Source organism: Triturus cristatus, chromosome 8, assembly GCF_964204655.1.
Source record: "Triturus cristatus chromosome 8, aTriCri1.1, whole genome shotgun sequence".
NCBI lineage: Eukaryota > Metazoa > Chordata > Amphibia > Caudata > Salamandridae > Triturus > Triturus cristatus.
Window position 1 is genome coordinate 971004625 of NC_140591.1, and position 21406 is coordinate 971026030.

Genomic DNA, 21406 nt, shown 5'->3' on the forward strand with positions numbered 1-21406 from the left:
AGAACTGTGGTTCTGTCTTTCACTGAAAGTGGGCAGGCTCTTTTTGAAGAGGTGGAATGCCATCCTCCTACAGGTAGGTGTAGTGTATTAGTCTACCCACATGTGATGGGTACCTAGGGGCGTCCATCTGACCTCTGTACCTGCCTACATAGGGGTGTCCTTGGTGAGCACACTGATTTGGCACCACCTCTGTGTGGTGCACAGTCAATGCACCTCTCAACATTTCTTTGCCCTTATGCAGTGCTTAGTTTGAGCCGGTGGTTTCCGGTGCTCAGCACCGGCACTTAATTGCCAATACCAGGGCTTGTACCACTCTGTCACATGGGGGCATTGTTTAAAATGACTATTGACTGCCACCAAAGCCTTTCTTATAGCTTTGGGGGCCTAGTGTCAGCTGAATTGTCACACTTTTAAGAGTGTGATGATTATTAATTGTGTTGGTACTGCCATTGGCAGAGCTGGAAGGGTGCAATGTGTGGTGCAAGCTGCAGGGGCCTCATAACGAGGGCCCTAGCACTTTTTTTTCTTTTACAAATTAAGGACTGCCTTTATGCCTGCATCTGTAATACTGCACAAATGCAAAGGCAAAGTATTCCCTCATCATTTCCCTAGTGACAATTAGGTGCCTGAGACTCATATTTTAGAAGAGACTGCACAAGCATCTGTCTCCCTTCTGTAACACCAACGAGTCCAGAGGGGAAAGAAACAGGCGCCAATGCCTCACTTAGCGCCCTGACGCTCTCTGCAATAGCAATACAACCACAGGCGACCTAAGAGCACCAAGCTGAAACCACAGAATGTCTATGTAGGTGATTTATAAAGCGAAACTGTTACTCCGAGGAGTGTCCTGGCGCTATAGCAAGGAGTCATATGCAGGCAGGAAAGGAGAATAGTCTAAGTTGAGGAAAAGAGCCAGGTCTTAAGTTTTTTCCAGGAGATCGCTGTTTCCTTTATGGCCCGAGAGTCAGTGGCAGCTCATTCCAGAGAGAAGGGCCTAGAAATGAAAAGGATCTACCCCCCGCCCTCACCTTCTTAATCCGAGGGACTATGGCCAGATAGAGATTTCCGGAGTGAAGGTTTCTCTGGGGAGTGTAGGGCTTGAATTTATCTTGAAGATACCTTGGACCGGTCCCGTAAAGTGCATTTTGGGTTAGAAGCAATATTTTAAAAGTGATCCTCTTTCTAACTGGAAGCCAGTATAGGCTGTGAAGGAGGTCAGAGACATGGGAGTGACGTGGGAGCCCAAACACGGTACGTGCTGCTGCATTCTGAACTAACTGCAACCTGACTATCAGGTTTTTGGGCGACCCTGAGTACAGGCTATTTCCATAGTCCAGCCTTGAGGTTATCAAGGCCTGGGTAGCCTGAAAGGAGAGGAGAGGGAAGAATTTCCTCAGAACACGAAGGAGGGCAAAGCCCATGCCCACCACAGAATTGATTTGAGTGTGAAATGTTAGTAGCTCATTGAATTTAAAGCCCAGGGGGCATATTACCAAGGCGACACTATAAAATAATCGCAGCTTTTGCGTCCATTTTCGGCCGAAAAGCGGTGATAATTTTATCACTTTATCAGCAAGGTCACGCTATCGCATGAATCCTTGCCTTAGCGCCTTTTCCCGTAACGCCCACCTTTGCATCTCTAATGAGATGCGAAGTGGGCGTTCCTTCCCAAAATAACTGGAGAAATGTCGCTAACCGACACTTCTCCAATTTTCAATGGGCACGCTAACAAGCATAGCGATAAAAAAAGTAGCACTAGCCTTGGTTATCGCTACTTTCCTTATGCCTGCTTTTAGTTTGACTTAGCCATGATATCCACTGGAAAGTGGATATCATGGTTAAGTATGCCCTGCCCTATCAACAAGCTATCGCCAAACCTTGTGCGATTATCGCAGGATTTCCAGCGATAATCGCACATTTGGCAGCTTGCGCCATAAATTTTATCGCTTTTGAGATAAGCGTTGCTGATAGCACGCTATCTCAGCGATAACCGGCGATAATTATCCTAGCTCTAAGTGCGCTTAGCGATAATTATCACCAGTTGTTGCTGATATGCCCCCAGGTTTTGTACCACTTGACTTATTAATAGAGGAGAGGGGCATCCTTCGGCCAGAACATTTCCCTTGATGTCTTGGTCTCCGGGCCAAAGAAAAGGAGCTCGATCTTACCCTCATTACATTTGAGTTGGTTATTGGTTAACCATCTAAATGTTGCATTCAGCCAGTCACAGACTTTCTCCCCAGGGAAAGCCTCACCCTTCCCCCAATAGAAAAGGAGTTGGGTGTGATCAGCATATGACACTATTTTTGCACCCCAGAGTTCTACTAGGGATGTCAAGGGAGAGATATAGATATTCAATAGCATCAGGCTCAGAGCTGAGCCCAGCGGCACTCCAACCTTAAACTTGCGGGAGGTGGCGGAAAAAGGACTGTACCAAACCTCTTGACCTCTGTCTTCCAAAAAAGAGACAAGTCCCTGCCAAGCCGACACTATGATCCTCATAGACTATATATGAGCTAGGAGGATGGAGGGAGATATGGCGTGGAACGCTGCAGATAGATCGAGTAACAGCAGCAGCTCTCTGTCACCTCTGCCAGTACGAAGGAGGATGGAATTGAGTACTTCCGGCAGTGCTGACTCAATACTATAGTTGGGCCGGAAACCAGATTGACTTGTATGCAACAGATTATTGCTTTCTAAGTGTGCAGAGATCTGATGATTGACATGTTTCTCAAGTACTTTAGCTAGGGCTGGGAGAAGGGAGATGGGTCATTAGTTTATTGGATCATTTGGATCTACCTGTGTTTTTTCAGCAGTGGTAACATTTCAGCTTGTTTCCAAACCATGGGCATCCTAGCTGATGACAGGGAAAACAACTGATGCACCAGTGGGGTGATGGCCTTTGACCCGTGAGCTAAAAGAGAGGCAGGGCCCGGATCTGAGGGGAGCCAGATTTTAGGCGACATCTAGCTAGTTAAGTGTCTTCCACTGAAATGGGCGTAAAATAGTCTAAACAGCTGACTGGGTTACTGGGGGTAGGCACTGGAGGAATCTGGCCTACATATGGCGCACAAAAAAGTATCCTATAATTGCTGAAGGTTGTATGATTAAGTATTTACTCGACCTCTGCATATGATGAGATTGTATCTCAGTAATTCGCTGCTGCCCTATTAATTTTTGCAATCATGTTTTCCTAAAACTGTGCTTTTTAATTTAATAATGCATCAAAGGCAACAGCTCGTGCTCTAGAACTCATTTTTCTTAAGCTTGATGTTCGTGGCATGCAAAAACTGCTGCTTATCTTATTTTTTCTTGGTGGCCTTGAACGATTGTCTGAGTGCGACCTTTTCCAGTAATGTATCTTTGCAATATTGTTACTGATTGCTTTATTTCGTCCTTTGAGATTTTGGCAGCAGCACATGAACTCTACCAGACGCATCTATCGCAAACTTGAAACAAAACATCAAGAGAGAATGTGAATATGGTTTCCAGAGCTCACTGTCACAGGGATTAGCTGCAATTGTCTTTTGAGCTCAATTCATTTCTGAATTTCCCTTCACACCAAAGCACAGACGCTGTCCATCATTTGAAATTTCGAAGCTATCAGGTAGAACTGAATGCAAATTAGCACTGGATGTAAGCCAGAAACAAACTAAGGGTGTGCAAAGAAGCAAAAACAATTCTCTCTAACTTCGGGTATTTTTTTTTTTTCTTGTTTAAATATTTATAATCTGATGTTTCTTGCAAAAATTACCAATTTACAGGCAGGTCACAAAATTCCATGAATTTACACGCGAGCAAGTGCAATTGTGTTCAGCCACTAAAAAACAGGCAGAACAAGGTTTGCACTAGCGTACATAATCACTAATGCAAAACAATTTCAGAGTACTTATGGGAAAAAGCTAATTGAGGTATACAAACACACGTGGGAGAAAATTACGCAAATGCGTACATGTCTGAAAGGTGCAAAACTTAAACTACTGCTAGGCCTTTAATGGCCGAAAGAGCAACATTATATTTGCGTAATAAAATATTTGCACGTCCATAGAGCAGACTGTGATGCTCCAGAAAGTTGAGCATGAGAAATGGATGACTTCATACCTGATGGCATATTTTTAACATAATAAGTTTTCTCCAGTATCTGTTCAGGGAGAGAGGGTGGGGCAGGCTTCCAAGCAGAGAACAGGAGGATCACAGCTTTCAAAGGACACTGCGTAGTATACATTCAACGCACAACTGAGACATTGGGTTCTGTGTTGTGGTTGGACCTATTTAAGGGCGTGATTTGTAGATCAGCAAACGAAACCATGATCCTTTCAGTTTCCTACCTGGCATTGGAGTTGCAATGCTTCCCCCTTGCCACTCCTATTTGTCACCTAACCCGTGTTGGTTCCTGCACTTTTGTTTTGTTTTTAGTTTTGCTCCCTCCAAATGTCCTGTTTTCTCCCAAAGTTGTATATCTCGGGTTGTCTTTTTCTTTCCTGTGCATTGTCCTGGCACTTGAATGCTATGGGTTATCTGATTTCCGTAGCTGCTCAATGGTTTCCAGGTTGTCCTTGTTTGTTAGAACTGCACCTTAAATGGAAACCCGTAAGCTTTATTTGCTTTGTCTCCTGTTGTATGACCCAGAGTTTCTCCAAAAGGATGATTTCAATTGTTATGCCTCAGGAGATGCCTATTTCAAACCATGAGCCTCAACTGAATCCAGTGTTTTGTCCCTTCTCCTGTTCCCCTTGTTTCCCAGTGATCGGCTCAAAACCACGGTCACTTTTCCTACCAGGACAAGCAAGATACATTGAATGGAAGGATCCTTGTATTGTTAGGATGATGTTCATCCATAAATAGCAAACCTGACATTATGCCTCTACCCACTTAAAAACACATGCGACATTCCCTTTCGACATCCCGTATTGTAATTGTGACTTTGTCCAGATGTTCTAGCACAGAACATTACGACTTACAGCAAATGCCTTTAACAAATCAGTGTTTTTTTTAGTAGTTATCACTCAGTCAGTTGTGGCTAATCCATTATTAGTGCTGTCTCCTGTACTCTGGGGTCACTGCAGTGTTGTCAGCCTTTGTACAAGTCGCCTCTTGCAGTGGTAGCCCCTCACATAGACTTCTATATGCAGATGACGATGCAGTTGTGAAATTAAAGAGGTGACAGATGTAGAGGGGTATACTAGGCATCAACCACAGCAATAGATTTATCTTTAGTTATGGCAATAAAATAATTATTGTATTTCACTACCTTTACTCAGGGAATTGCTACTTGTTAGGGAAGGTAGTATTATGACTTTTGAAACAAGCCCTGGCACACATTTGTGTTAATTGAATAATATCAATAACATCAGTTTCAAAGTCAGTATATACAAACGAATGCACAATTTAATAATTGTTCTTGTTGAGACTCCAGCCAACACGTGTTTCGTCGCTCGGGACAAGACACCCACGACTTCCTCAGGGCTGGAAAATATACATACAAAACAGAATATAAGCCCAAACGCTCAGGCATCAATAATACAGTCACAATTATTAAATTGTGCATTTGTTTGTATATACTGACTTTGAAACTGATGTTATTGATATTATTCAATTAACACAAATGTGTGCCAGGGCTTGTTTCAAAACTTGTACGGATCTGTTGATCTGAATGGTGAGGTGTTGGATGATTACCTCCTCCCTGGGCACCTACAGCAGAAACAATTTAGCCACCAAATACTTACTGTACTTAGCGAGCGCCTTGTCTATCCAGTTTATAATCATCCCAACTAGTAATCAACCATAGTATTATGACTTGTTAGGAAGGTATGAAGGACTGGAGATCAAATGTCGTGGTTCAGCCCTAAATCACCAAGGCAACAAGAACTGTTGGACAGAATGTAGAACAATGTCAAACATTCACCCTAGTACAGAGATCTGGGCCTAAATTAATTGTTTGTTGCTCTCCATTCCATTCCAGTTTAAACGCAGCTGTAGGAAAGTAGAATCTGCTTTTATGGTTACCCCCACTTTTTGCTTGGTGTCTGTATGTTTTCCACGAGTCTGACTGATATCCTGCTAATCAGGACCCCAGTCACTGTGCTTTCTCCCTAAATTGACCATGGTAACTACTTTGGTACATCCACAATTGCCTACAGGTGTACCATTGTGAGTCTCTAGCATATGGTACTAAGGTACTGAAGGTATAGGTACACCAGGGGTCTCCCATGGGCTGCAGTATGTGTTGTGCCACTCATGGGAGTCCACTTAAACTTTGACTACAGGCCTGCCATTGCAGCCTGTGTGAGATAGTGCTTGCACCTCTCACAGCAGATATAGGTTTCCTTATATCTGAGGTCACTGCACTTAAAACCTATGTCACCCCTATGGCAGGCTCTTCCGTCCTGAGGGCAGGGTGCTTTGTTATAAATTTGAGGGAGCCCCTGCATGAGCAGGACACCCCTACAAACTCTGGAGCCGATTCTCCAGGCTTTGTAAGTGTGGTCAACCATTTAAATACAAATAGTGAACATTAGTCACTACAAGATTTCTAACTATATAATGGCTGCACTGAAACCGGTCATGTTTGGTATCAAATATGTTGGAATCATATCCAAACACCGATTCCTGTGTTGGAAGAATGATTGCATGTACTGGGGGGTTCCCTTGGGGTACCCACCTGTTCTCTTGGTAACAGGTTCTCACAACAAGCTAGTGCTGCTGCTGACCACAGACATGAATCTGCCCTCCTGTTGCTGAGCCAAACTTGAGCAGGGGAAGGTAGAACAATTGGTTTCCTGCCAGAGGGAGGTGTGACCACCTCACCAGCCAGGACTTAGTGTATTTGGCCGGGGTAGGGGTACTTGCCAGCACCACCAGACTGCTTTGAAGGGCACATTTGGTGCCCTGCTTGCATACTACAGTTTGAGCCAGTTCAGGGTGCCATTGCCTCCCACTCGGGTGCAAAACTAGACAAAGGACATGGAAGTATCCTCCCCTCTGGCAGCCCCTCCTTTGGGAGGGACACCTGAGTCATACCAATTCTTTCCCTAGGGTACTTAACGGCTTACCTGCGGGAGGTTCCTTAGATTCATCGTGAGACAAGATTCAAGCCTGAAAACACGCCACTCTTCAACCGCCTCGACACTGGGACTTTGCTAGACTTCACCTGGAACCAAGACTGCACCAAGGAAGACTCCTGCTGCTCCTGATCTTGCTGTTCTGCCAGTCTTCTTCATTGTTTGTGTCTGCACTTCTTCCAGGATCTTCAACAGACCTGTGGGCATCAAGGACACCCAAAATAATCTCCTTTGGAGTGAAGGAGTCACTCCCTTGCATCTACAGACAGCACAGCAAAGCTGACCAGTCTGCTGCTCCAGTTGTCCTACGGATTCCTCGAAGCTCAGTAACACAGGTGGTGGTTCTGCACCACAATCAAGGCCTGACCTGTTCTCTCAGCAACTTTGAGGCCAGTGTCTCTTGTCACAACCACTGGGATCAAACCCCTGTGCACTGTGTTGACTTGCTGTTGCTAAGGCTGCTGGCTCTGCACTCCAGATATCTTTAGGCTACAAAAAGCTCCAGATTCCAGCATCTCTTCCTGCCAAGTACAGTGTCCTCACCACATCCTCTGCGCCGTGGGCCTTCTTTCTTGGTGAGCTGCTCGAGATCCCCTTGAGACTCCTGTGACTTGAGCCTGTGGGTCCTCCTATGAGTCTACTCCTGCTTCTGTGGATTCCCCTGCTTGCTTGGGGCCTTCCCTGACTCTCCTGCTTGTTGTGAGTCCCTTAGACCTTGCTGCTTCCAACATTGCTCCTTCTTCATTCTCCACGTCAGTTGCAGCTATCAGGGCTTTTTGGTGCTCCTGCCGGACACCGATCACCTAGTCACCGACTTCAGAAATGGGACAGATTGTGCATGGTTCCTGGTCTTCCTCAGCATTTCCTGGTCCTCACAGCTGCAGCAACAAGGTCACCGTCATCAATTCTGAACCGTCCGACATCGGCGGGCATTGCTCTTCCATCACTGTACAAAAAAAGGGACCAAACGGGCTTTTTACAGAGGTCCAGCATACATGCTCTGTCAAGTATTAGTACCAATGGGTATACTGTTCCTCGAAGGAGTGTGAGTTGGAAAAATAAGAAAAATGATTAGAGAGCGGGCCCTACTCTTAGCCCGGTCAGTCGGATAGCAAGATGGAAGGACGGGAATCCTCCCTGTCAGAACTAGAGTCCTCTCACACCCAGTAAGCTAGGTGTAATGCTTCATCATATGGATTTGCTCCTCATCGGGTCGGCGCAGCAATACCCGACGGGCACCTGTAAAGGGGCTCTTTATCGGAGATCTTTTGTTCCTGCCGTTTGGTGCTGTGGGTATGATGGGGGTCTAGGTGGTGTAGATACGGTGAAAAAGTGATTTAAAACAGGTGGAATAGTCCAAATAAGACTTTTATTCAGGCCGGCTATCCACCTTGCAAAAAAACAGTAAGAGTGGCAGCTCTCTGACTTTATGGTCCAGTAGAGCTCTCAAGGTCAACATGTTTCATGCACAGTGGTCAAATTTGATCCGTGGCAATTCTTCAGGACCTAGTGGGTGCACTATCTACACAGAGTGGTTGGTAAAATTCCTACCAATCAATTATCATGAGTGCGAGCACAGTGTCCCACAGTGTTCATGTAGTGACCTCTCTGTAATGTGAGTGTCACTCCAATTGGTGTTAGGCGGTGAAACTGGACACCTGGGTCATGGTGTCCAATCCTTCTATTGATTTACGCCGATACACCTACCCCTCTCCGCCTGGTACCTGCTCTTCCATGCCTCTTGGTCACTCTTGAGTGGCATTGACTCAGTACCCTCTGCTTGCAGGTTCTTCACTTCCAGAATCCACCCTTGGATTCCACCTGACTTCTTCACCTTCTTCTCCAGAGGCACTTTTCTCCAAGTCTTCCATTGTCGTCTACGGAGTTTTCTGATGTCTCTTCACCCCTGGTATAGGTAACCTGGTCTCCGGGGCATCCACGGGTGGGGTGGCGCTCCAACCTTCCGTCCTCCAAGGGAATTCTTTAAGGTCCTCTAGGAAGGGTCCCTCTTCTGCAAAACTGCAACTGCGACTTTTCCATTGACTTCCATTGGGCACATAGCTATGTTCACACTCAGCACACAGCCTTCGTGGGGCTCCTGGGTACTTACCTTGTTCCTTGTGTTCCCAGCTCCTCCCGGTCTTTTTGGTCCAAGTCCGGTCCTCCTCTGCAGTTCTCATTCCACCTTCTTAGTGTATAGTTTAGTCTTCCCCTAGAGACCACTGTATTTTGTGCTACTTACCTTATTGCAATTGAAGTATGTGTATTGTGGTAGGAGATATGCCAATATGTTAGTGAGTGTTGTGTAATAAATAGAAGTATTTTTATGCGTTTGGTGTGAGGGCTATAAGAATGGTGTTATCAGCATATAATAAGACAGCCACCGAAGTGCCTGCCATTCTCAGAGTGTCCACTTCAGCTGAGACTAGTTGGTTGGATAGCTTGTTGCTAGAAATGGGATTTCTGGTAGGCTAGGGCAAGGGCCGAAGCCAGGCAAAAATCTCCACTCTAGTCAGGATAAGGGAGTTACACTCCTAAAATAAACCCTGCTCACCCCCTTGGTAGCTTGGCACGAGCATTTGAACATAATTCACAGTAATACAGTGTACGCACTACAAAAGGACACCACACCAGTTTAGAAAAATATCCAATATTTTTATAGAATTAAAACAAGACCAAAAATGACAAATATCCACAATACTATATGAAAAAAAAGTTTGTAGTTATCAAAATAAGTTTCAAACAAAGTTCCTCGATGTCGATAGCTCCGTCCGGCGTCGTGGGCCAGCTACGGTGTCGGGAAGACCCGCAAACAGTACCTGTGAGAAATGCAGGGCGAGGAGGCCCTCGAAGTAACTCGCGTTGCAGGTCGAGCTCCTCTCTGATGGAATCAGGAGCGCTGGTGTCGGCAGGCGTTGGGTGCTGCGGTGCGAAGTGCAGCAGTGTGGTGTGCGGTGCCCCCAGGTCGCGGTGCAAGCAGCGGCTCGGTGACCGCATCGGATGGCGCCGTCGGTGAGACCAGGGTCGTGGTGCAAGATGAAGGCGGTGCTTGTCACGGCGCTAGCAGGTCACGGTGCAAGCAGCAGCGTCATCGTTGCTGAAGAGCTGTTGTCGGCTGACGAGCGGGAGTCGATGGTGCTGGCGTCGGTGGGCCACGGCTGCGGTGCGGGATGAGGGCAGTGCTTCGTGTGACTTACGAGCGGTGCCCTCGGACCACGGTGCAAGCAGTGGCATCGATTTCGGCGTGGAGCGGCCAAGGTGTCCTCGTGAAGCAAGGCGGTGCGGAGTGCGGTGCCCACAGGTCACGGTGTGAGTAGCGGCTAGGTGGCGGCATCAACAGGCGGAATCGGTGAGACCAAGGTCGTGGTGCGGCGGTGCACTCTGTGGTGCCAAGGCTTTGGCATGAAGCGAGGCGGTGTGGAGTGTGGTGCCCACAGGTCGCGGTGCAAGCAGCAGCTCGGTGGCGGCGTCGACAGGTGTCGTCGTTGAGACCAAGGTTGCGATGCCCTCTGCGGTACCCTCCATGCAAGGAGTCGGCAATGGCATCGTAGACGTTGTTGAGTTGCTTTTCCTCTGATAAAGCACAAAACACACAGTCCCCAGTGCTGTGGGCAGAAGAGCTTGAAGTCTTTGCTGTTCCTGAGACTTCGTGAACAGGGGGCAAGCTCTACTTCAAGCCCTTGGAGAGACTCACAAAATAGGTTGCAGAAAATCCAGTCCAGGCCTTTCACTGCCCAAGACAGAAGCAGCCACTGCAGGTCAGCCCAGCAAAGCACACAGCAAAGTGGTAGTTCCTCCTCACAGCCTCCCCAGCTCTTCTTCTTGGCAGTCTTCTTGATCCAGATGAGTTCTAAAGTTCAGGGATCTGGGCCCCAGTATTTGTATCCAAAAATCCTTTGATCCTCTAGGCAGAGGGTGTCTGTGCCCAGCCAGAACCAGTTCTGCCTTCTCTGGTGTGAATTCCTGGCAGGAGGTGGAGACGGCATTGTCAGAGGCAGACCAGGCCCTTTGAGGTGCAAGGAAATCTCCTCCCCCTTCCGCCATTGTAGCCCAGGTTTATTCAGCCCTTTCCTGAGCCTACCTAGACTATCTGGAGCCCTCCTGCTCCCCAGCCTTCTGTCATCCGAAACCCAGACAGGCAATCCACATTCCAGCAGAGGCACACGGGATGACTGAGCAAGAAAATACTTACTTTCTAAAAGGGGTATTTTCAAACACAGAATTAAAAATCACCTTCACTAAAAGATGTATTTTAACATTCTGAGTTCAGGCATACTAAACTCAAATTTCTACCTTGTCCCCTGGGTCAGTTTAGGATGATAAGATGTTATAATCAAACTGCCCATTCTGGCCTATGAGAACAGATAGCCTTGCAATTGTGAAAAACGAAATTGGCTGTTATTCACTATCATGACATGCTATACATACCCGGGCATGTCCTACCTTTCACATACACTGCACGCTGCCCACAGGGGACCTTGGGCCTACCTTAGGCGTGCTTGACATGTAAGAAAAGGGAAGGTTAGGGACATACAAGTGGGTGCACTGGCCAAGTCGATATGGCAGTTACAAAGTTAATAGTGTTATCTATAAGAGAAATAGGGCGATGGCACTTAGGGGACATACAATCAACTTTAAAAAAAATGGGCACAATCGTTGATAATCCCCAAGATTTTGATATATCAAAAGCTAGAAACTGATTAAAAACATTGACGATCAAAGGGCTCCATAGGTCAGGCAAACATTTCAACAGGCCAACAGGGATGCCATCTGGTCCTAGGGCGCTCCCACCTATACTATGCTGCCTGGCCAAATCCACTTCCTGTGTAGATATAAGAAGAGGCTGGGAATTCCGTAATCTTGAATGTAATAAGGCAGACAGGGTTGGGTATTCCTCAGTATAATGAATAGAAGTATTAAGGGATGCCCAATCTGTCCCAGAAATACTGTTAAGCATCAGAGGTTTAGGGGAAGAAGTCCTAAATCTTATAAAGTTTACTAGAGCCCAAAAATATGCTATCCTTCCCAGATGATGCACATTCCAATAATTCCTAATCCCTTTTATAGAGTTTCTTCTTCCTATTTAATATAGCAACTTTATATTCTTGTTGCGCCTGTCGGATCTCAGTAGATACCCTGGGATGGGCCCTCAGTGCTTTTCTGAGCCTATGATTGGCCATGGAGCTAGACCCACTAAACCACCGGGAGTTTTCGTCATGTAAAGAAATTGGCTTTAACAAAGACTTGCTGATGATATATGCCAGACTGTTATAGTATTACATGTTCATCTCATGGTCGCCCACGGACAAGCAGTTTAAAAATATACCTAAATGGGATTTGATTAGTGTAGTCACTGTTTCAATTGGGTTACTGCGCCACCAGACCAATCTTAAGCCATCCGTGGAGTGCTGGGTGATAGAAGCTAAATTAGCATTACATTGATATATATTAATCAGCTATGTAGCAAAGGCACACAGTGCAGTGTGATCCCTCAGACTGTGGGTACAATTTCTCTTTTAAGAAACCATGATACAAAGTTACAACTAACAAACATATAATCAATAACTGAGGCTTTCCCAGCCCCTTTATAAGGTGGTAAAGCAATATTAACCCCTCCTAATTCTTCAAATAGATCAATCAGCCCATTAGCAGCTAAATAATTAAAAGATTCGGTCCCACTGGAGTTTAAAATAGTAACAGTCCCTTTAGCTGATTTGCCTGGGTGCCGTGGACACCCATGTAGCTTAGCATTAAAATCACAGCACAAAAAATAATGGGGTTGTGTGTGCTTATTGGCATCAAAGGCTTGCAATTTAGCAACAAAACTAAATATTCTGGTAAAATGAGTGCAGGCAGCATTACTAAAATCATTATTATAAAAATGTATCAGATAGAAAACAATACGTGTACGGGGAATACAGAGTCTTATTGCCAAAAAGGAAGGCGAAGCAGATTTGTTCAATGTCAACTCTACCTGAAGGCTTGAAGAACCGGGGTTTAACCCAGCGGCGTCAGGGACACGCCTAAGATCTTCGAGTTCACCTGTCTTGGTATACAGAGACACGGAATACTTCTGGATGGCATCAGAGACCAAGTTTATTAGCTGCAGCTAGTAACAGTAATCCTAGAAATACATCACAGTGTAAATTCTTAGGAGACTCCTCATTTTACTAAGGCGAGACGTCTCCTTTTATACCCAATATTCACATTATAAATGTACACCCACTGCACAAAATTCTAGCCAATAAGGTACATTTTCAAACAAAGTGTCACATAACAAAAACTCAATTTACAGTATCCCAACCCAAAAGTTAATTATTAGGAATGTCCCAAATTCAATCTCCACAATCCAGACAAACCTATAATTGAAAGCATAACCCATGTAATGAAGAAACATAAAAAAAAGAAACGGTAACAGATGCTGAACAAGATGAGGCATGTGCAAGGAAACTAAAAGTTAACAATGTCCTGATCATTGATTGGCAATCTCAGACAAAGATCGATCAGGGAAATTGGCTTTGCGGGGTTAGTTTCAGGTGCAGAGGTCAGTTTCTTACAGTTCATTTCAGAGTCAAAAAGAAACCTAGTTAATGTATACATGAACTAAGAAGGCCAGGCCACTTTATTCGCCAGGCTACCTTCACAGGCCTACGTGAGGGCAACACAAAATGGTGGCACAGAACAAAATGGAGTCAGACTCGAGAATTACAGAACCTCAGACCCTCCTTTTGCCATTACGTAGGCAATAACCTAAGACTCATGTTAATCTGAATCTAGGTCTATGTCGATATTCATTAGGTCATCAAGGTGTTGCTGTAGCATCATCTTATTATTCTCTACTTCTCTCGGGACAGGTCTCCGAACACACATAGTAGCACAAAGACTACAAATGGCGGGACCACACTGGATGCAAAGACAACAAGAGAAAAGGTTGGTTAAAACCATACCAAGGAATGTCAAAATCTTCCATCCCCATTTGGACAGCAGTCCCCAAAACCATCCCGTCAATGACCAGTCTCCTTCGTCTACATGGATAGACTCAGAGATTTTATACAACCTAGAGATGGCTTGGTACACTGTAGGGGCATTATCTGGTATGTAAACACAGCAACTGGATCCAATCAATTTACATACTCCTCCTCGATCTGCAAGTATGATGTCTAATACCATACGGTTCTGCAAAGTCATAAGGCGGTCCGCTTGAAGCTCAGCTGTAACATTACTAAGAGCACCTGCTGTCTCATTAATAGTAGCTTCAACAACGCGGACAAGCTGTCGAATATGCCTACTATTGGTCATAGGACCCCAAAAGGGCAAGAAGCCCTTGAAGAAATCTCCTACTTCGTGTGCTGCGGTATCTTCCTTATTGAAGACACCTCTACCATATCTTGTTCTATGATAGTCTGAAGCAGTAGTGTATGTAGGGGGAAGTAGAAACGCCACATAACACGTTCCTGAAAAATCAGGTGGCAACCACGTGTAGGCTCTGTCATGACAAACAAAATATGTGCCTTTAGCTGGCACAAATGGTGGAGAAGTCCGAGATGAATAGACATAGATTTGAGCACACACACTCTTACCTAGCTGAGCTTTCGGATTCCGACCATTACCTTGAAAACAAAAGTGGCCTCGGTGGGGTACAATCCAAATACGGGGAGACCTTTTGCGTCTCTCCTTCTCAGTCAAACTGGTACTATATCCAGTCACGTTCCAACCAACGTAAGCCTGCACCTCATTCTTAGGAATAGCATTATATGCATCAATATCTCGGATCATAGTTACTATTCCTCTTATTAAGGCACTATTGCTCGAGTTATGTTTAAGGGAACGTAAGGGGCGTACCTCATTTGCATAGATAAACATGGTCTGAAAAACCCACACAGACCCATTAAAAGAAAAAGGCAAAACCAATTATGGCATACCTTTATCTGTCGTATGAGGCAGAAGACCACAAACCCAACAATTAGTGGCATTTACTACTAACTGATGCTGATGCAACAACTGTATAAACGAGTTGTTGACAAATTCTGATCTCCTTGTCTGTTCATGTTCAGGCAACGTATAAAACTGGTGCAAAGAAACAGTAGTGAAAGAAAGCATAGGTTGGGAGGTGGGTGCAGATGTCTGTTGTGTAGCATAGACACTCCAACCCACACAAGCTAATGTGATTCTTAAAAACATCAAAAAGCACAATATTATAAAACATTTGCTATGTATCAATGTACAAAATCTTGTCTTAAGATCTATTCTCTCAACATCTCTTTCAGTTACAAAAGACTCCATCCTCTAATGTGCTGCTCGCGGCAATTTTCCTTCTTCACTCAAGTGTGCGTCCAGGCGTCCAAGACGTCCCTAGAACCGCAGACCTTTCGTCAATACGCGGGCCACCCCTTAAGTTCTTATACCGCGACCCTGCAGCTGAACCCAGATGGTGGTTCGAAAAAGAAAAAGAAAAATAGTCTCTTGTCTGAAAGAGTGTAACTCACAAAAAAATTCACATTTTATTTGTCCTTTTTAGACCTTAAGTTGTAGCGTTCTTTACCAGGCACAGTTTGATCCTGAAAGAGTGTCTCTGGGTGCCTAGTATCAAGTCTCAAACACGGCGGCACAGCTTCTTGCAAGACTTTATCATCCGCACGTTCTGACTGAGTCCATTCCAGATGTGCATCGCTAAAAGGTACAAATCTCGGAACCCTTTCACTCTCAGAATCGGCAAAACCTTCCCGGACCCACTTATCGTACGGTAAGGGCAAAGGTATCTTCTTGCAATGGATACCATGTACCCAGTTTTTCTTGCCGAACACCTTAATAGCAGTCCGAGTTGATAACAGGACTTGGTATGGACCGGTCCATCTTGGTTCCAAGTTCTTTGACCTCTGGAAATTCTTGGTTAGAACCCAGTCGCCAGGTTGAATCGTGTGGCCTGCATCTACAGAAACTGAAGGCAAAGTGTCATGGACCTGTTGGTGAAGAACACGCAATTTAGCAGTCAAATCATGTAAGTAGTCAACCAACATAGGGTACTCGATATCACTGTACTTCTTAGGCCTCGGCACACCCCAGACATTCGCCGGGCGTCCAAAAACAATCTCGTATGAGCTAAGTCCCACGCGAGAATGTACTGTCATTCTCATGGACAAAAGTGCCAATGGTAAGGCATCGGGCCATGTAAGACCAGAGCTCGCTTGCACCTTGGCCAACTTCAGCTTCAGAGTGCCATTATAGCACTCGACCAGGCCTGCTGACTGGGGGTGATTCGCAGCGTGAAATTTCTGTTTAATACCCAGACCCGCACATACTTTCTTCATAATCTGACCCACAAATTCACTTCCATTATCACTCCATACCATCCTCGGCAAGCCATATCTGGGAAAGAATTCTTTAAGCAAAACCTTGGCTGTAGACAAGGCAGTATTATCCTTTAGGGGGTAGGCCTCTATCCATCTGGAAAAGGCACAAACAACCACAAGGACATGCTTCAAGTTATTGCATCTTTCCATATGAATATAGTCTATCTGCAGCACCTCGAACGGATACGTTGGAGGAGCAAAATGACCCGCTGGAGTTGGGGTTCCCTTTCCAGGATTATGCATCAAGCAAATCATGCAGTGTTTAACCAAATTCTCAGCACACTTAGGAATTCCACCATTCTGCCATACCGGAGCCAACAACTTACATATCCCTTTTGAACTAATGTGAGCCAACCCATGAGCCATAGTAACCACCGGAAGCACATATGCATCCGGCAACAACCATCGCTGGTGCTCTGACAACTCAACCCAACAGCCTGTTGAATCCAACATTCCCGTACTCTCTCTCCACATACTCAATTCTTTCTCAGTAGCTTCTGCCTGAATCATCTTCACACTTTCTGTTGTATCTTCACACATTCCTCCTTCCACAACCCATCTGGCAGGACCTGCAACATACATCCGACTCGTCACATCTTTCGCCGTTTCTCTCGCTACTTCATCTGCAAACGCATTCCCTTGACCCACATCATCCGTAACCTTCTTATGCGCACTACACTTCACTATCGCAATTTGGGTCGGCAAAGTAAGTGATTCAAGAAATTCACTCACTAATTGTCCATGCTGAATTTTCGTACCATGGGAAGTAAGAAATCCTCTCTCTTTCCACAAGCGACCAAAACTGTGAGCCACGCGAAATGCGTATTGGTTATCAGTATAAACATTCACTCTCTTTCCTTTTGACAACACACACGCTCTAGTCAATGCTATCAACTCCGCTGCTTGCGCTGAGTTCTGTGCAATACGTGCTGTTTCAACAATCGTGTGCAAAGTTGTGACAGCATATGCTGCAGTCGTCTCTCCATTTGGAAGCTTAAAGCACGAACCATCTACCCATAGGGTACCATCAGGATTCGAAAGAGGAGTATCTTTCAGATCAACTCTACCCTTTGTTTCCTCCTCTGTCCGGAGAAAACAGTCATGCTGTTCCTGAGCATCTGTCTCTACAAAAATCGGCAACAATGTAGCTGGATTCAATGTGTTGCACCGCTTGATGTGCACATGGCTAGCCGAAAGCGTCAACTCATAACCTGACAAACGCGCACTGGTAAGATGTTGAGTCTTCGTTCTATTCAATAGGGTATCCACTGCATGTGGGACCATCACAATCAATGTATTATCCAATACCAAACCAGCAGACTGTCGGATAGAAACAGCCGCTGCCACTGTAGCTCTTAGACAACTAGGCAACGCCCTAGCTACTGGATCTAAAGTAGCTGAAAAATACGCACATGGGCGCTGCTTGTCTCCAAATTGTTGCGTCAACACTGACAACGCACAACCTTCTCCCTCGTGTTCATAAAGTGTAAAAGGTTTACTGTAGTCGGGGGTACCCAACACCGGAGCAGAACACAATGCATCACGCAATTCGGAAAAACTCTTCTGACATTCGCCAGACCAAGGAAGAGGGTGTGGTGTGTCCTTAAGAGTAAGTGCCAACAAAGGTTTCGCTAGCAAAGAAAAATTCGGAATCCACTGTCTACAATACGAGGTGATACCTAAGAAGGCACGCACCTCTCTCTGTGTGCATGGCACAGTCATTTGGGCAATCGCTTGAATACACTCTGGGGTCAATCGCCTTCCCTCCTTCGACAAGAGATGACCTAAGTAGGTCACTTCTTGGCGGCAATACTGCAACTTCGAAGGTGACACTTTATGATGAAGGTCAGACAGGTGTCGCAACAAAGAAAGAGTAACTTCTTTACAAATCTCTTCATCATCAGCAGCAACCAACAGATCATCAAAATACTGGATAAGAGTAACACCAGAAGGCAATGCAAGAGTATCGAGCTGAGTTTTCAAAGCCTGACTGTAAATGGAGGGACTCTCACAATAACCTTGAGGAGCGCGCTTAAACCGGAAACTGCGGCCTCCTAAAGAGAAGCCAAAAATATCCCTACTTTCCTCAGCAATCAGAATACTGAAGAAAGCGTTCTTCAGATCAATAACAGAAAACCATGCAGCTGAGGCAGGGATCATAGTCAATAAAGCAGTAATGTCCGGGACAACAGGAAACTGTGGGGCAATGATCTTATTGACCTCTCGAAGGTCGATCACAAACCGATACACAGGTGGCTGAGAAGAGTCAGTACGCTTAAGGACAGGCAGAACAGGACTGTTGCACACATTACCTCTCGTTTCTTCAACCACACCTTTCTCAACCAAATCATAGATAATCGCTAAAAGAGCTCTTTCGCCATCACTGGAAATTTTGGACTGGGGAGTGTGAGGTAATTTAGCATTCAACTTAAGGGTAACAACGTAGGGTGGAATCTGCAAGAGACCAACATCATTGGGACCTGTAGCCCAAAGTGTATCAGGGAGAGAACGCAGTGCCAGTGGAAGGCGATCCTTAGACAGATACATCGTGGAAATCACTTTCTTACCCACCGTAAGATGTACTCCCGAAGGAGAACAATGTAATGTCGCATGCAATCTTTTCAACAAGTTCAAACCCAACAGATTCTCGCCACAGCCCGTCGTTAGAATAAGGGGAGCCTCCAATTCACAGGGACCAATAGAAAGGGGCAAAGGACAAGAAACCGGATTATGAACTTGGGCGCCAGAAAATCCTACTGAAACATTGGTCAAGCCAGACAAAGGTGCGCCGGGGAGTTTACAGTGCATGATAGAACTCTTTGCTGCACCAGTATCCAAAAGAAAAGGTTCTGCCACACCTGATGTAATCACTTCAACATAAGGTCCACTCTGGTCTACTGGAACTGACACTACTCCCTCCCTTTGTCCATGGCTGTCCTAACTGTCATTAAAACCAGCACTCTCACTTCCAACATAATAATCATCAGTGTAGTACTGAGCGGACTGGACGGTCGGAACATTCTGTTGGTCAAAATAATTCATAGAATTCTGAGGGGAAAAGGAACGTTCATTCTGGGGAAACGTACCACGTCCCCTACCCCTAGGTACTTATTGGAAACCACCACGACCTCTCAGACCAGACATACCATTCGCACGCTGTAGCAAGATCGGGCAACTATTCTTGAAGTGACCTTCTTCTTTACAATAAGCACACTGATTAGGGCCTAGCGGGAGTCGCGAAGCAAAAGACTCAGGCTTCTGCAACAGTTTCTGAAACTGTGGGGGTTGCTGAAACTGGGAAGGTTGCTGAAACTGACGCTGATTAGGGCGAGGTGGATAAGCCTGCTGCAGAAGAACTTTCGTTTTTAATTCTCTAGTCTTCTTCTCTACTTTATCCTTCTCATCTTTATCTCTATTCTCATAGTATTGTGCAGTAGCCAATATCTGAGCCGAAGAAGAAACAGCCCATGAACTCTCAGAGTCCTTTAACTTATTAAAAAGTTCAGGAAGTAAATTAAAAACAAACTTATCTACAAACAACCTCTGACCACCTTCTGTACTCATATCCTGACCACTATGATCAATGAATGTTTCCTCAAACCTAGTGAAGAAATCAGACACACTCTAGTCTTTCTTTTGTTTGCATGCTGATAACTTGTCCCAATTCACCCGCAGAGGAGGCATCATAGTTTTCATTAAATTAATAATCCTACCAGGTAGTTCTGCAACTAAGGGTTCAGATTTGGCACCTCCTACCTGCCGACCATCTGCAGCAGTAATATTAACCCACGTATCTCCTAACTCTGGCGCGTGATCCTCGTGACGGATCTTCGCCCACAAGGGTTGAGGAACTACATTACCCATCAACATATCTATGTCAGCTAAATTCATAACACACGCATCAACTGTGTGAGACAATTCCTTATAATAACCAGCAGGATTTTTACAGGGGTCAGGCAAAGTCTGCTTAAGAGCCAGGACCTCAGCTCTCTTCCAAGGGACATGCACCCACACTCGCTGAAAATGAGCCGGTGCAGCCGCAATACCATGAGCGGCATCAGCCACAACTGCCTCTCTCCATACAGGGGGAACCTCCCTCATAGGATACTGCTTCACTTTTCTCCTAATAGAAGGGTCAGGTTCGAACAATGACTGAGGTTGAAGTCTAGACCTAAAAGTGAGTAGTGTCTCTACCGCTTCCTCAACACCGGAACCCACTATCGTCCCTTTAGCAAATTCAGACTGAACATTAAGCAATTCCAGTGGAATTGAACCCAACTCATTATCTTCCCACTCCTGACGAAGGAAGGTACACATGACATCAAAAACATACCTTTGTTTTGGTGCCTCCCACTGTAGGAAGATATCCATAACCACTTGTGGACTGTACTTGGAGGTATTCGAAACCCATCTACGAGCAAGGAGATCTAACGCTGCCCGCTCTTCGGGACCAGGGAGCTGACTACGTCTCTGCTTACGTTCAGAAACAGGGGTCATATTCAGTGACCCAAAGAAAGGAGACAAAAGACTAGTGACAGTCTCAGTCATTCGTTGCCGAGCAGAAGGAGAAGAAGTTGACATGAGGACAGGAGACAAAGTGTTTTGAGGTCACAGAGACATAGGGACAGAAATAAGAGAAGTCGAAGATAAAGGAGTGTAAGGCAAAGGAGTTTGAGGCAAGGCTGGTGGCAAGGCTGGTGGCCCTGGAGGGGGCTGCGCCGGGGGAGGAAGAACCACCTGTGAAGCAACGGGTGGCTGAACTACAGGGGTTGAACGACAACAAGGGGTGCAACAACTGGAGGTAACGGAGGTGCAGTAGCACCCTGCACATAAGGGGGTGGTAATCTCAGTAAATGTGACATCAAAGGATCCTTTTCAGGGTCTACAGTCACATTTGAAAGGGGAGGTGGCAAAGCCGGGTAACATTTGTCAATGGCCATGCAATGTTGTCTATCTGACACTTCAATCGCACGATCTTCTTCATCTTCCTTAAAC